The sequence below is a fragment of the Rhinoderma darwinii genome, unplaced genomic scaffold, assembly GCF_050947455.1.
Source record: "Rhinoderma darwinii isolate aRhiDar2 unplaced genomic scaffold, aRhiDar2.hap1 Scaffold_884, whole genome shotgun sequence".
NCBI classification, from domain to species: Eukaryota; Metazoa; Chordata; class Amphibia; order Anura; family Rhinodermatidae; genus Rhinoderma; species Rhinoderma darwinii.
Window position 1 is genome coordinate 4499 of NW_027464455.1, and position 13967 is coordinate 18465.

The following is a 13967-nucleotide window of genomic DNA, read 5'->3' on the forward strand; positions in this document are numbered from 1 at the left end:
AACACGTCCCCAGAACGAGCATCAATGGGCCCAACAATGACCGGAAGAATTCAGCTCTGCCCCCCCCCCCCTCCCCACCGACTCGGTCAGGGCTGCCAGGTAGTCTCATGTGACCCTCTCATGTGACCCTCCCATTAGCTCTGATAATTGGCTCAGCATTCACAAAGGGGAGGGGCATAGGTGACGAGCTTCTTCCCTGCCTCTTGATTGGTGCACTTGCGCCCTCCAGTAACGTCCCGTGAGGAGGTCCCTTTAATTAGACATTTTCTAAATGCCTGTAATTTAAAAAGCAAAATGACAAAGAAAAGCGCGATTGAGTCAGCGACCGTCACCGCGAAATAACGGCAAAAAGTCCAACAAAATAATTTATAGCGAGAAGAAAAAAAAACAACGTAAGAAACGTCCCGGCGCCAAGAACGCGATATTTATAGTAAACATCTAATGAGTCACTAAATACTTAAACTGAGAAGGAGCGAAAGAGTTTAAAGAGCCTCAAAGTGATGCGAAAATCTCTCATTAAGTGTCACCCAACTTTCCTAGATTTCTGAAAGTCAAATCTGCCTAGCTACACAGCAATATATGCACTGATACAAAGTAACTGTTGAGGAGTCTGGGAAAGCTGGGTGATAACCTCTGTAAGAGCTGTAACGGTGGCCATATTGGTTGTCACCCAGCTTTCCCAGATACAGATATGATAAATCTAGCTATGCTGTTCTAACACAATTGTATCACTTGTGTAACTACATCTGTCCGTATCTGTACCCGAGAAAGCTGGGTGACAATATGCCCACAATTAAGATTTCTGTAGGGGTTGCCACAGGGGCAGATCTGCCTGGTTATACAGCTATAATGGAGCAGTAAATGTATCACTGAATAACTAGGCAGATTAGGCAATCAGGAGTCTGAGAAAGCTGGGTGACAACCCTTGTGCGAGATGAAGTAGCAGCCATAATGGTTGGGACTGTGGACATTAGCCTGTGACTGAATCCTCCAGGCCGATAAGCACCGAGCACCACCCTGCCCTGCGGCCCGGAGATAAGGTGACCGGGCGCCGCGGATCCGCTAGATCTGGAGAATCATTACACCCGCGTCCAACAGTGACCCAGATCTCAGAGCTGTGGGGGGCTGCCTGCAACCCAGTAACCAGAGACCACCGGACCCCAAAATAGGATAACCGCCAGGAATATGACACTGGAGTCCAGCCTGTCAATCAATCAACCCGCTCAGTGCAACGTCTTAAAGGGGAACTCCACCTGTGGGGTCTTGGTGCTGGGATCCCACCACTCACTGAACAGAGGCGACCGAGACTTTCTGTATAACGCCAAAACCCCTCTGGAGCCCGCCGGGGATCTCGTCACGGGAAACTCCAGACCTGTTCTGGAAACGTCACATTATTAGGTCTGAGGAGGTTCCGGACCCTCCAATCAGCGGCGGACGCTCGCTGCGACTTTAAATGCCGATGTCGCAGTTGTTTGGTCTCCCTGGCCCCAGCAACCAATCATTTCACTGCTAGAGTTTTCTAGTAGGACAACAATGGCGCATCGAAATGGGAAAAAAATGTTGGAGTTCCCCTTTATTCCAAATAAAATCACTAATCCCATTGGTGAACTCTAGTCATCCAGAGCCGATAACAGAGAGCAATAGATTGTATTCACCTGTCCTATCGCAGCCCCTAGCCAACCAGAAGTGGCTGATAACAGGGAGCAATAGACCTACACAGCACATGAGAGATGATAGTGTGCAGGGTTACACAGGTGACATCAATGACGGGGGCGGGGCTGTGACAACCTCTGATTCATTTCCAGGGAAAGGCCTGATGTGTGGGTGACATGAGCCCCTGATCAGTGTATGAAACAGGAAAACAGGGATGAAACTACCTCTGATGACTGTATCTGAATGAAACGCAGATCTAGATACACGTCCCGTATTATAAAAACGTCCATATAATCTACGGCCTGCCGTTCACTACTTTCAGCCACGTCTACAATACAGACGCTTCTGGCAGAGCTGGGTGACCACTCTACTTCATTATTCTGGAGCCTGGGAAAGCTGGGTGACAAACCCTGCAAGAGAAACCAGGGCAGCCATATTGGTTGTCACCCAGCTTTCCCAGATAGAATTTAGAAACGGCAGTACAGAACTTTTCCAGAACCGGATAGACGAGGACAACCTCAGGACCGATCACTGGGGAGAGTCATCATTGGGGGGGGGGGGGTTCTTTAAACATCCTTCATCAGGAGCCTCAATCGCCCTCGTAGCCGGTATACAGAGGGTCACATGACCGCGCACAACGTCTCATTACGGCCCAAGATTGTTCAACCATAAAACCACAAAAAGCTTTTACAGGAGGAAACAAACAGGAGAAAGCAGAAGAGACGGCGTGGGAAGCGGGGGGGCGAGAAATTCCTGCTCCTGACTCCGAAAACGGCAAGAGGGTGAGAATATTAGGAGGGGGGGGGGGGGTGTATAGAGATGAAAATACAAACCCCCCCCCCTTCACATCCTCGTGCTCTGAGTACAATGCAGCCATTCCTTAACGATGTCTTCTGGGAAAGCTGGGTGACAACCAAGATCGCTCCATTCGCTTCCACATTGTGTCATCCAGCTTTTCCGGACTCCTGAATGACAGATGTGCCACTGTAGGTTCTAGATCAGAATACCAGGTCGCACCCAGCTTTCCCTGACACCCGAGTTACAGATCTACCCCCAGATCACTACATAACTAAGCAGAATTGCCATTCAAAATCAGGGTGAGCTGTAACGTCCTTCATATTAGTGGTCACCCAGCTTTTCCTGGAACAGAATTTTCCCCAATGTCACAGACGACGACTCAAGGAATTAAATTCTCTTGGGATTTTGGCCCCGCCGGGGGAACATGGACGTAGAACAAGTCACAGACGCGACTTACCTGCAACTTTGTTTTTCTCCCTATTAAAGTGGCAGGAGGGGGAAATTCTCAGACGTTCAGGTGAACACCGGGCGACTCCCTGCCAGTCTACGGGCACGCTCCCGTACAGACATCACCCACGTGGTGGTGGTGGTGTAGCCCCGACCTCCATCTTTACGGGCCTCCCCAGGTGCAGGGAGACTGAATAGGCCGCTGCGCGCTCTTTATCCTCACATTGTATCACACAAAGCCGGTTACCGTGTCTTATACGTGAATGACGACAGCGCAAAGCAAACCGCAGCTCGCCAACACAAAGCGTCCTCTCTCCGCGCACAGCTGAGCTCCAGCCAAGGCCCCGTGTGTACGGTGGGTTAAAAATAGCGCAATGACAGGAGGAATCTGCCGCTACGAGGCCGAGTGCCACCTCAGTGCCAGGAAAGGAAGAGCCACGAATCCCAGACCACTACACGTGAATAATATATAACATGGAGGGGGAGGGGCGCGGCCATTAACCATCCGCAGCCACTGCATTATCCGTCAGCAGGACCGTCAGCTCGAGATGGGGGGGGGGGGCACCTTGTCTCAGAGCTGGAATATAAAAACAAGAGGCGCAATAAAGCGCGAGTCACATGACGGCGAAGGGTCAACAATTATCCTATGGAAGAAGGTATAAACAAGACGCCACGGCGCCCGCCACCAACATGGACGCCCCCGACCGTTATTACCAGACATAGTTAGGAAATGATCCGCATACATTGTATCTGGAGTCAGCGGAACGTTCCGCCGCAGGTCACGTGACGCTCCCACATGAGCAGGTGTCACAAGCCGAAGAGCTGACGCTCCGGCCCTGGAGGAACTTCAACTCTCAGCAGTCACGGTTACCAGAGCAGCCGAGCATGCTGAGACTTGTGGTGTCTGCTGGCCTAATACTGTCCATCCCAAGGTCACCATGAGGAAGGTGGGGGGGGGGGGGGGACAGCGTCAGCCATAGATAAGCTCATGCCACCACACAGACCTGAGAGAAGGGAGCCCCCACCCCACGAGTGGGGCAGATGTTAACCCCTGCTGTGCCACATCTAAAGCAGCGGCCTCTGGGAGGGGAGGGGGGTCAGCCATATATTACCATACAACCATAAGCAACGTGACCTGAGGAGTTAAACACAACACACTTATGGGAGAGAAGGGGTTAAAAATGACGTAACAGAAAGAAGTCCCTTGAAGGGGCCCCATGGAGGACGCGGGGGCCACAAGGAGGGGGTCTTACCTCTCAGCCGCATCCCCGGGAAGAGTCGGCCCCGCCCGCCCCGGCCGTCTGTGCTCAGCGAGCGGCGGCTCCAGGAGTTCTCCGGACAATTCCTCGCTGCAACATTGTATCCAACAGCAGAACCCGCAGCACTGAGCGCTAACCCCGCCCACTGGAGCCGACCACTTAGCGGAGTCACAGAGGGGTCACACCGCGTCCATAAACACGTCCCCGAGAGACCCACATCCGTCCCAGTTTACCGCTCCACATTGAAAACTCACCCACAACAATCACAACGCTAGCATACGGACCTCCCCCCACAGGTTGGTTAAATGGTACGATCCACGCTGTAAAGCGATTGGTTGACATGGAAGGTAAAAATATAATGGAAATAATGGGGCGGGCGTCTGACCGAGGATGAAATGACCAATGGGAGAGCGGGGATTACTGTCAGGCTCCGCCCACAGGTGTGCGGTAAGGGATTTAAAGAGAGAGGACACATTTTTTTTTAAGCTTTATTGTGAGGGTTTGTTCCGCTGTGTTTTCTGTTGTATTTCAGGGCACAAAGGCCTCAAAATACACCTGGAAAAACCCCAGCTAAAGCCTACAAACATCTGCCCATTGAATTCAATGGGAAAAACGGCGTTTAGTTCAGACGCCCCGTAAAAAAAAAAAACGGCATGTAAAAAAAAACCATTAGCAACGGAAGCGTTACCATTGAAATCAATGGTAATGCAAACGGAAAGCTATGGTTTCCGTTTCGTTTCCATTCATGAGTTCCCCTGATGGAAATGTCATGACGGAAGCCTGACGCAGATGTGAACGAAGCCTTACGCCGATCCTGCTTGTAGTGTGAGGCTATGTTCACATGCAGAGTCAAAAATGGCTGAAAATTACGGAGCTGTTTTCAAGGGAAATCGGCCACTGATTTTCAGGCATTTTTTCTAGACGTTTTTGGAGCTGTTTTTCTATTGACACAATGAAAAAGAGCTCAAAAAACGGCACAAGAACTGACATGCGCCTTCAAAAAAAAGTGTCGTTTTTTTACGCGCCTTTTTTAATTCAATGGGCCGATGTTTGAAGGCATTCAGCTACCGTTAATACGCCTGAAATCACAGCGTGTGAACATACCCTCACACCACAAACAGGACCGGCATTACGTTATATGTCGCCCTGTGCGGTACCTTCCTTGGGCGCCCTCATCTCCCATAGAAACAGTGTCTCTCTATGCCATGCAGCGCCATATGTTGGCCAAATGACACTAATATACAAGTGACTAAACAGCAATTCACACCATTCACTGCTAGAAAAATGACAGTACGGTGCCACACAATGCCAACGTAAATACCGCCATACAGTGCGCAAATAGCGTCATGTGTAATATAATAAGACTGTTCCGGTGAAAATAACCCTGACAGAAACCCAATGGAGTCCATTAAAGTCAATGGGCTCCGCCGGGCACTATTAGTGTCCGTGATGCAATGACTCCGGCATTTCCATTTTTTCGTTCTTCTGTTCCTATGACGGAAAACAGAAAAACTTAGTGCAGATGTGAACAGAACCCAACTGTGCCATACCAGGGGCGTAGCTAAAGGCTCATGGGCCCTGGTGCAAGAATTCAGCTTGGGCCCCCCTACCCCTCCCCACAATACCAGACTCTTGCGCACGCCTATGCCCAGCTGCCTTGCCCGATATACCCCATGAATGCCCCCATAGCTGCCCCCACAGTATAATGCCACCACACTGTATAATGCCACCCATAGCTGCCCCCCACACAGTATAATGCCCCCATAGCTGCCCCCCACACAGTATAATGCCCCCATAGCTGACCGCCACAATATAATGCCACTACACAGTATAATGCCCCCATAGCTGCCCCCCCCACACAGTATAATGCCCCCATAGCTGCCTCCACACAGTATAATGTCCCCATAACTGCCTCCACACAGTATAATGTCCCCATAACTGCCCTCCACACAGTATAATGTCCCCATAACTGCCTCCACACAGTATAATGCCCCCATAACTGCCCCCCACACAGTATAATGCCCCCATAACTGCCCTCCACACAGTATAATGCCCCCATAACTGCCTCCACACAGTATAATGTCCCCATAACTGCCTCCACACAGTATAATGCCCCCATAACTGCCCCCCACACAGTATAATGCCCCCATAACTGCCCTCCACACAGTATAATGCCCCCATAACTGCCTCCACACAGTATAATGTCCCCATAACTGCCTCCACACAGTATAATGTCCCCATAACTGCCTCCACACAGTATAATGTCCCCATAACTGCCCTCCACACAGTATAATGTCCCCATAACTGCCTCCACACAGTATAATGCCCCCATAACTGCCCCCCACACAGTATAATGCCCCCATAACTGCCCTCCACACAGTATAATGCCCCCATAACTGCCTCCACACAGTATAATGTCCCCATAACTGCCTCCACACAGTATAATGTCCCCATAACTGCCCCCCACACAGTATAATGCCCCCATAACTGCCCTCCACACAGTATAATGCCCCCATAGCTGCCCCCCCCCACACAGTATAATGCCCCCATAGCTGCCTCCACAGTATAATGCCACCACACTGTATAATGCCACCCATAGCTGCCCCCCACACAGTATAATACCCCATAGCTGCCCCCCACACAGTATAATGCCCCCATAGCTGCCCCCACAGTATAATGCCACCACACTGTATAATGCCACCCATAGCTGCCCCCCACACAGTATAATGCCCCCATAGCTGCCCCCCACACAGTATAATGCCCCCATAGCTGACCGCCACAATATAATGCCACTACACAGTATAATGCCCCCATAGCTGCCCCCCCCACACAGTATAATGCCCCCATAGCTGCCTCCACACAGTATAATGCCCCCATAACTGCCTCCACACAGTATAATGCCCCCATAACTGCCTCCACACAGTATAATGCCACCCATAGCTGCCCCCCACACAGTATAATGCCCCCATAGCTGCCCCCCACACAGTATAATGCCCCCATAGCTGACCGCCACAATATAATGCCACTACACAGTATAATGCCCCCATAGCTGCCCCCCCCCACACAGTATAATGCCCCCATAGCTGCCTCCACACAGTATAATGCCCCCATAACTGCCCTCCACACAGTATAATGCCCCCATAACTGCCTCCACACAGTATAATGCCCCCATAGCTGCCCCCACACAGTATAATGCCCCCATAACTGCCCTCCACACAGTATAATGTCCCCATAACTGCCTCCACACAGTATAATGTCCCCATAACTGCCTCCACACAGTATAATGCCCCCATAACTGCCCTCCACACAGTATAATGTCCCCATAGCTGCCACCACACAGTATAATGCCCCCATAACTGCCTCCACACAGTATAATGTCCCCATAACTGCCTCCACACAGTATAATGTCCCCATAACTGCCTCCACACAGTATAATGTCCCCATAACTGCCTCCACACAGTATAATGTCCCCATAACTGCCTCCACACAGTATAATGTCCCCATAACTGCCTCCACACAGTATAATGCCCCCATAACTGCCCTCCACACAGTATAATGCCCCCATAACTGCCCTCCACACAGTATAATGTCCCCATAACTGCCTCCACACAGTATAATGCCCCCATAGCTGCCTCCACACAGTATAATGTCCCCATAACTGCCCCCACACAGTATAATGTCCCCATAACTGCCCTCCACACAGTATAATGCCCCCATAACTGCCCTCCACACAGTATAATGTCCCCATAACTGCCTCCACACAGTATAATGCCCCCATAACTGCCCTCCACACAGTATAATGTCCCCATAACTGCCCCCACACAGTATAATGCCCCCATAACTGCCTCCACACTGTATAATTCCCCCATAACTGCCTCCACACAGTATAATGCCCCCATAACTGCCCTCCACACAGTATAATGTCCCCATAACTGCCTCCACACAGTATAATGCCCCATAACTGCCTCCACACAGTATAATGTCCCCATAACTGCCCTCCACACAGTATAATGCCCCATAACTGCCTCCACACAGTATAATGCCCCCATAGCTGCCTCCACACAGTATAATGTCCCCATAACTGCCTCCACACAGTATAATGCCCCCATAACTGCCCCACACAGTATAATGTCCCCATAACTGCCTCCACACAGTATAATGCCCCCATAACTGCCCTCCACACAGTATAATGCCCCCATAACTGCCTCCACACAGTATAATGCCCCCATAACTGCCCCCACACAGTATAATCCCCCCATAACTGCCCCCACACAGTATAATGACCCCATAACTGCCTCCACACAGTATAATGCCCCCATAACTGCCTCCACACAGTATAATGCCCCCCATAGCTGTCCCCACACAGTATAATGTCCCCATAACTGCCCTCCACACATTATAATGCCCCCATAACTGCCCTCCACACAGTATAATGCCCCCATAGCTGCCCTCCACACAGTATAATGCCCCCATAACTGCCTCCACACAGTATAATGCCCCCATAACTGCCTCCACACAGTATATTGCCCCCATAGCTGCCTCCACACAGTATAATGTCCCCATAACTGCCTCCACACAGTATAATGTCCCCATAACTGCCCTCCACACTGTATAATGCCCCCATAACTGCCCTCCACACAGTATAATGTCCCCATAACTGCCCCCCACACAGTATAATGTCCCCATAGCTGCCTCCACACAGTATAATGTCCCCATAACTGCCCTCCACACAGTATAATGCCCCCATAACTGCCCCCACACAGTATAATGTCCCTATAGCTGCCTCCACACAGTATAATGCCCCCATAACTGCCCCACACCGTATAATGCCCCCATAACTGCCCTCCACACAGTATAATGCCCCCATAGCTGCCTCCACACAGTATAATGCCCCCATAACTGCCTCCACACAGTATAATGCCCCCATAACTGCCTCCACACAGTATAATGCCCCCATAACTGCCTCCACACAGTATAATGACCCCATAACTGCCCTCCACACAGTATAATGACCCCATAACTGCCCTCCACACAGTATAATGACCCCATAACTGCCCTCCACACAGTATAATGACCCCATAACTGCCCTCCACACAGTATAATGCCCCCATAACTGCCCTCCACACACTATAATGCCCCCATAACTGCCCTCCACACAGTATAATGACCCCATAACTGCCTCCACACAGTATAATGCCCCCATAACTGCCTCCACACAGTATAATGACCCCATAACTGCCCTCCACACAGTATAATGCCCCCATAACTGCCTCCACACAGTATAATGCCCCCATAGCTACCTCCACACAGTATAATGCCCCCATAGCTGCCCCCACACAGTATAATGCCCCCATAGCTGCCTCCACACAGTATAATGTCCCCATAGCTGCCTCCACACAGTATAATGTCCCCATAGCTGCCTCCACACAGTATAATGCCCCCATAGCTGCCTCCACACAGTATAATGCCCCCATAACTGCCCCCACACAGTATAATGTCCCCATAACTGCCTCCACACAGTATAATGTCCCCATAACTGCCTCCACACAGTATAATGTCCCCATAACTGCCCTCCACACAGTATAATGCCCCCATAGCTGCCTCCACACAGTATAATGCCCCCATAACTGCCTCCACACAGTATAATGCCCCCATAACTGCCTCCACACAGTATAATGCCCCCATAGCTGCCCCACACAGTATAATGTCCCCATAACTGCCTCCACACAGTATAATGCCCCCATAACTGCCCTCCACACAGTATAATGCCCCCATAACTGCCTCCACACAGTATAATGCCCCCATAACTGCCCTCCACACAGTATAATGACCCCATAACTGCCTCCACACAGTATAATGCCCCCATAACTGCCCTCCACACAGTATAATGTCCCCATAACTGCCTCCACACAGTATAATACCCCCATAACTGCCCTCCACACAGTATAATGCCCCCATAACTGCCCTCCACACAGTATAATGCCCCCATAACTGCCTCCACACAGTATAATGCCCCCATAACTGCCCTCCACACAGTATAATGTCCCCATAACTGCCTCCACACAGTATAATGCCCCCATAACTGCCTCCACACAGTATAATGCCCCCATAACTGCCCTCCACACAGTATAATGTCCCCATAACTGCCTCCACACAGTATAATGCCCCCATAACTGCCTCCACACAGTATAATGCCCCCATAACTGCCCTCCACACAGTATAATGTCCCCATAACTGCCCTCCACACAGTATAATGCCCTCATAACTGCCTCCACACAGTATAATGCCCCCATAACTGCCCTCCACACAGTATAATGTCCCCATAACTGCCTCCACACAGTATAATGCCCCCATAGCTGCCCCCACACAGTATAATGCCCCCATAACTGCCTCCACACAGTATAATGTCCCCATAACTGCCCTCCACACAGTATAATGCCCCCATAACTGCCTCCACACAGTATAATGCCCCCATAGCTGCCCCCACACAGTATAATGCCCCCATAACTGCCTCCACACAGTATAATGTCCCCATAACTGCCCTCCACACAGTATAATGCCCCCATAACTGCCTCCACACAGTATAATGCCCCCATAACTGCCCTCCACACAGTATAATGTCCCCATAGCTGCCACCACACAGTATAATGCCCCCATAACTGCCCCCACACAGTATAATGCCCCCATAGCTGCCCCCCACACAGTATAATGCCCCCATAGCTGCCGCCACAGTATAATGCCCCCATAGCTGAGCCCCACACAGTATAATGCCCCCATAGCTGCCCCCCACACAGTATAATGCCCCCATAGCTGCCCCCCCACACAGTATAATGCCCCCATAGCTGCCCCCCACACAGTATAATGCCCCCATAGCTGCCCCCCACACAGTATAATGTCCCCATAACTGCCTCCACACAGTATAATGTCCCCATAACTGCCTCCACACAGTATAATGCCCCCATAGCTGCCGCCACACAGTATAATGCCCCCATAGCTGCCTCCACACAGTATAATGCCCCCATAGCTGCCTCCACACAGTATAATGCCCCCATAACTGCCTCCACACAGTATAATGCCCCCATAGCTGCCTCCACACAGTATAATGTCCCCATAACTGCCTCCACACAGTATAATGTCCCCATAACTGCCCTCCACACAGTATAATGCCCCCATAACTGCCTCCACACAGTATAATGCCCCCATAGCTGCCCCCACACAGTATAATGCCCCCATAACTGCCTCCACACAGTATAATGTCCCCATAGCTGCCCCCACACAGTATAATATCCCCATAACTGCCTCCACACAGTATAATGCCCCCATAACTGCCTCCACACAGTATAATGCCCCCATAACTGCCCTCCACACAGTATAATGACCCCATAACTGCCCTCCACACAGTATAATGACCCCATAACTGCCCTCCACACAGTATAATGACCCCATAACTGCCCTCCACACAGTATAATGCCCCCATAACTGCCCTCCACACACTATAATGCCCCCATAACTGCCCTCCACACAGTATAATGACCCCATAACTGCCTCCACACAGTATAATGCCCCCATAACTGCCTCCACACAGTATAATGACCCCATAACTGCCCTCCACACAGTATAATGCCCCCATAACTGCCTCCACACAGTATAATACCCCCATAACTGCCTCCACACAGTATAATGCCCCCATAGCTACCTCCACACAGTATAATGCCCCCATAGCTGCCCCCACACAGTATAATGCCCCCATAGCTGCCTCCACACAGTATAATGTCCCCATAGCTGCCTCCACACAGTATAATGTCCCCATAGCTGCCTCCACACAGTATAATGCCCCCATAGCTGCCTCCACACAGTATAATGCCCCCATAACTGCCCCCACACAGTATAATGTCCCCATAACTGCCTCCACACAGTATAATGTCCCCATAACTGCCTCCACACAGTATAATGTCCCCATAACTGCCCCCACACAGTATAATGTCCCCATAACTGCCTCCACACAGTATAATGTCCCCATAACTGCCCTCCACACAGTATAATGACCCCATAACTGCCTCCACACAGTATAATGCCCCCATAACTGCCCTCCACACAGTATAATGTCCCCATAACTGCCTCCACACAGTATAATACCCCCATAACTGCCCTCCACACAGTATAATGCCCCCATAACTGCCCTCCACACAGTATAATGCCCCCATAACTGCCTCCACACAGTATAATGCCCCCATAACTGCCCTCCACACAGTATAATGCCCCCATAACTGCCCTCCACACAGTATAATGCCCCCATAGCTGCCTCCACACAGTATAATACCCCCATAACTGCCTCCACACAGTATAATACCCCCATAACTGCCCTCCACACAGTATAATGCCCCCATAACTGCCCTCCACACAGTATAATGCCCCCATAACTGCCCTCCACACAGTATAATGCCCCCATAACTGCCCCCACACAGTATAATGTCCCCATAACTGCCTCCACACAGTATAATGTCCCCATAACTGCCCTCCACACAGTATAATGACCCCATAACTGCCTCCACACAGTATAATGCCCCCATAACTGCCCTCCACACAGTATAATGTCCCCATAACTGCCTCCACACAGTATAATACCCCCATAACTGCCCTCCACACAGTATAATGCCCCCATAACTGCCCTCCACACAGTATAATGCCCCCATAACTGCCTCCACACAGTATAATGCCCCCATAACTGCCCTCCACACAGTATAATGTCCCCATAACTGCCTCCACACAGTATAATGCCCCCATAACTGCCTCCACACAGTATAATGCCCCCATAACTGCCCTCCACACAGTATAATGTCCCCATAACTGCCTCCACACAGTATAATGCCCCCATAACTGCCCTCCACACAGTATAATGTCCCCATAACTGCCTCCACACAGTATAATGCCCCCATAACTGCCTCCACACAGTATAATGCCCCCATAACTGCCCTCCACACAGTATAATGTCCCCATAACTGCCTCCACACAGTATAATGCCCCCATAACTGCCTCCACACAGTATAATGCCCCCATAACTGCCCTCCACACAGTATAATGTCCCCATAACTGCCCTCCACACAGTATAATGCCCTCATAACTGCCTCCACACAGTATAATGCCCCCATAACTGCCCTCCACACAGTATAATGTCCCCATAACTGCCTCCACACAGTATAATGCCCCCATAGCTGCCCCCACACAGTATAATGCCCCCATAACTGCCTCCACACAGTATAATGTCCCCATAACTGCCCTCCACACAGTATAATGCCCCCATAACTGCCTCCACACAGTATAATGCCCCCATAGCTGCCCCCACACAGTATAATGCCCCCATAACTGCCTCCACACAGTATAATGTCCCCATAACTGCCCTCCACACAGTATAATGCCCCCATAACTGCCTCCACACAGTATAATGCCCCCATAACTGCCCTCCACACAGTATAATGTCCCCATAGCTGCCACCACACAGTATAATGCCCCCATAACTGCCCCCACACAGTATAATGCCCCCATAGCTGCCCCCCACACAGTATAATGCCCCCATAGCTGCCGCCACAGTATAATGCCCCCATAGCTGAGCCCCACACAGTATAATGCCCCCATAGCTGCCCCCCACACAGTATAATGCCCCCATAGCTGCCCCCCCACACAGTATAATGCCCCCATAGCTGCCCCCCACACAGTATAATGCCCCCATAGCTGCCCCCCACACAGTATAATGTCCCCATAACTGCCTCCACACAGTATAATGTCCCCATAACTGCCTCCACACAGTATAAT

General features: G+C 50.7%; 1 long non-coding RNA gene across 1 annotated transcript in view; it reads left to right on the top strand.

The window, feature by feature from the left end:
* The first annotated feature begins 4083 nt into the window (after nucleotides 1–4083).
* The window catches only part of LOC142731989 (uncharacterized), a 68360-nt gene continuing 58476 nt past the window's right edge, over nucleotides 4084–13967 (top strand). Inside the window, exon 1 of the long non-coding RNA XR_012879338.1 lies at nucleotides 4084–4453. This is a non-coding gene — a long non-coding RNA (uncharacterized LOC142731989). The remainder of the gene's footprint in view (nucleotides 4454–13967) is intronic.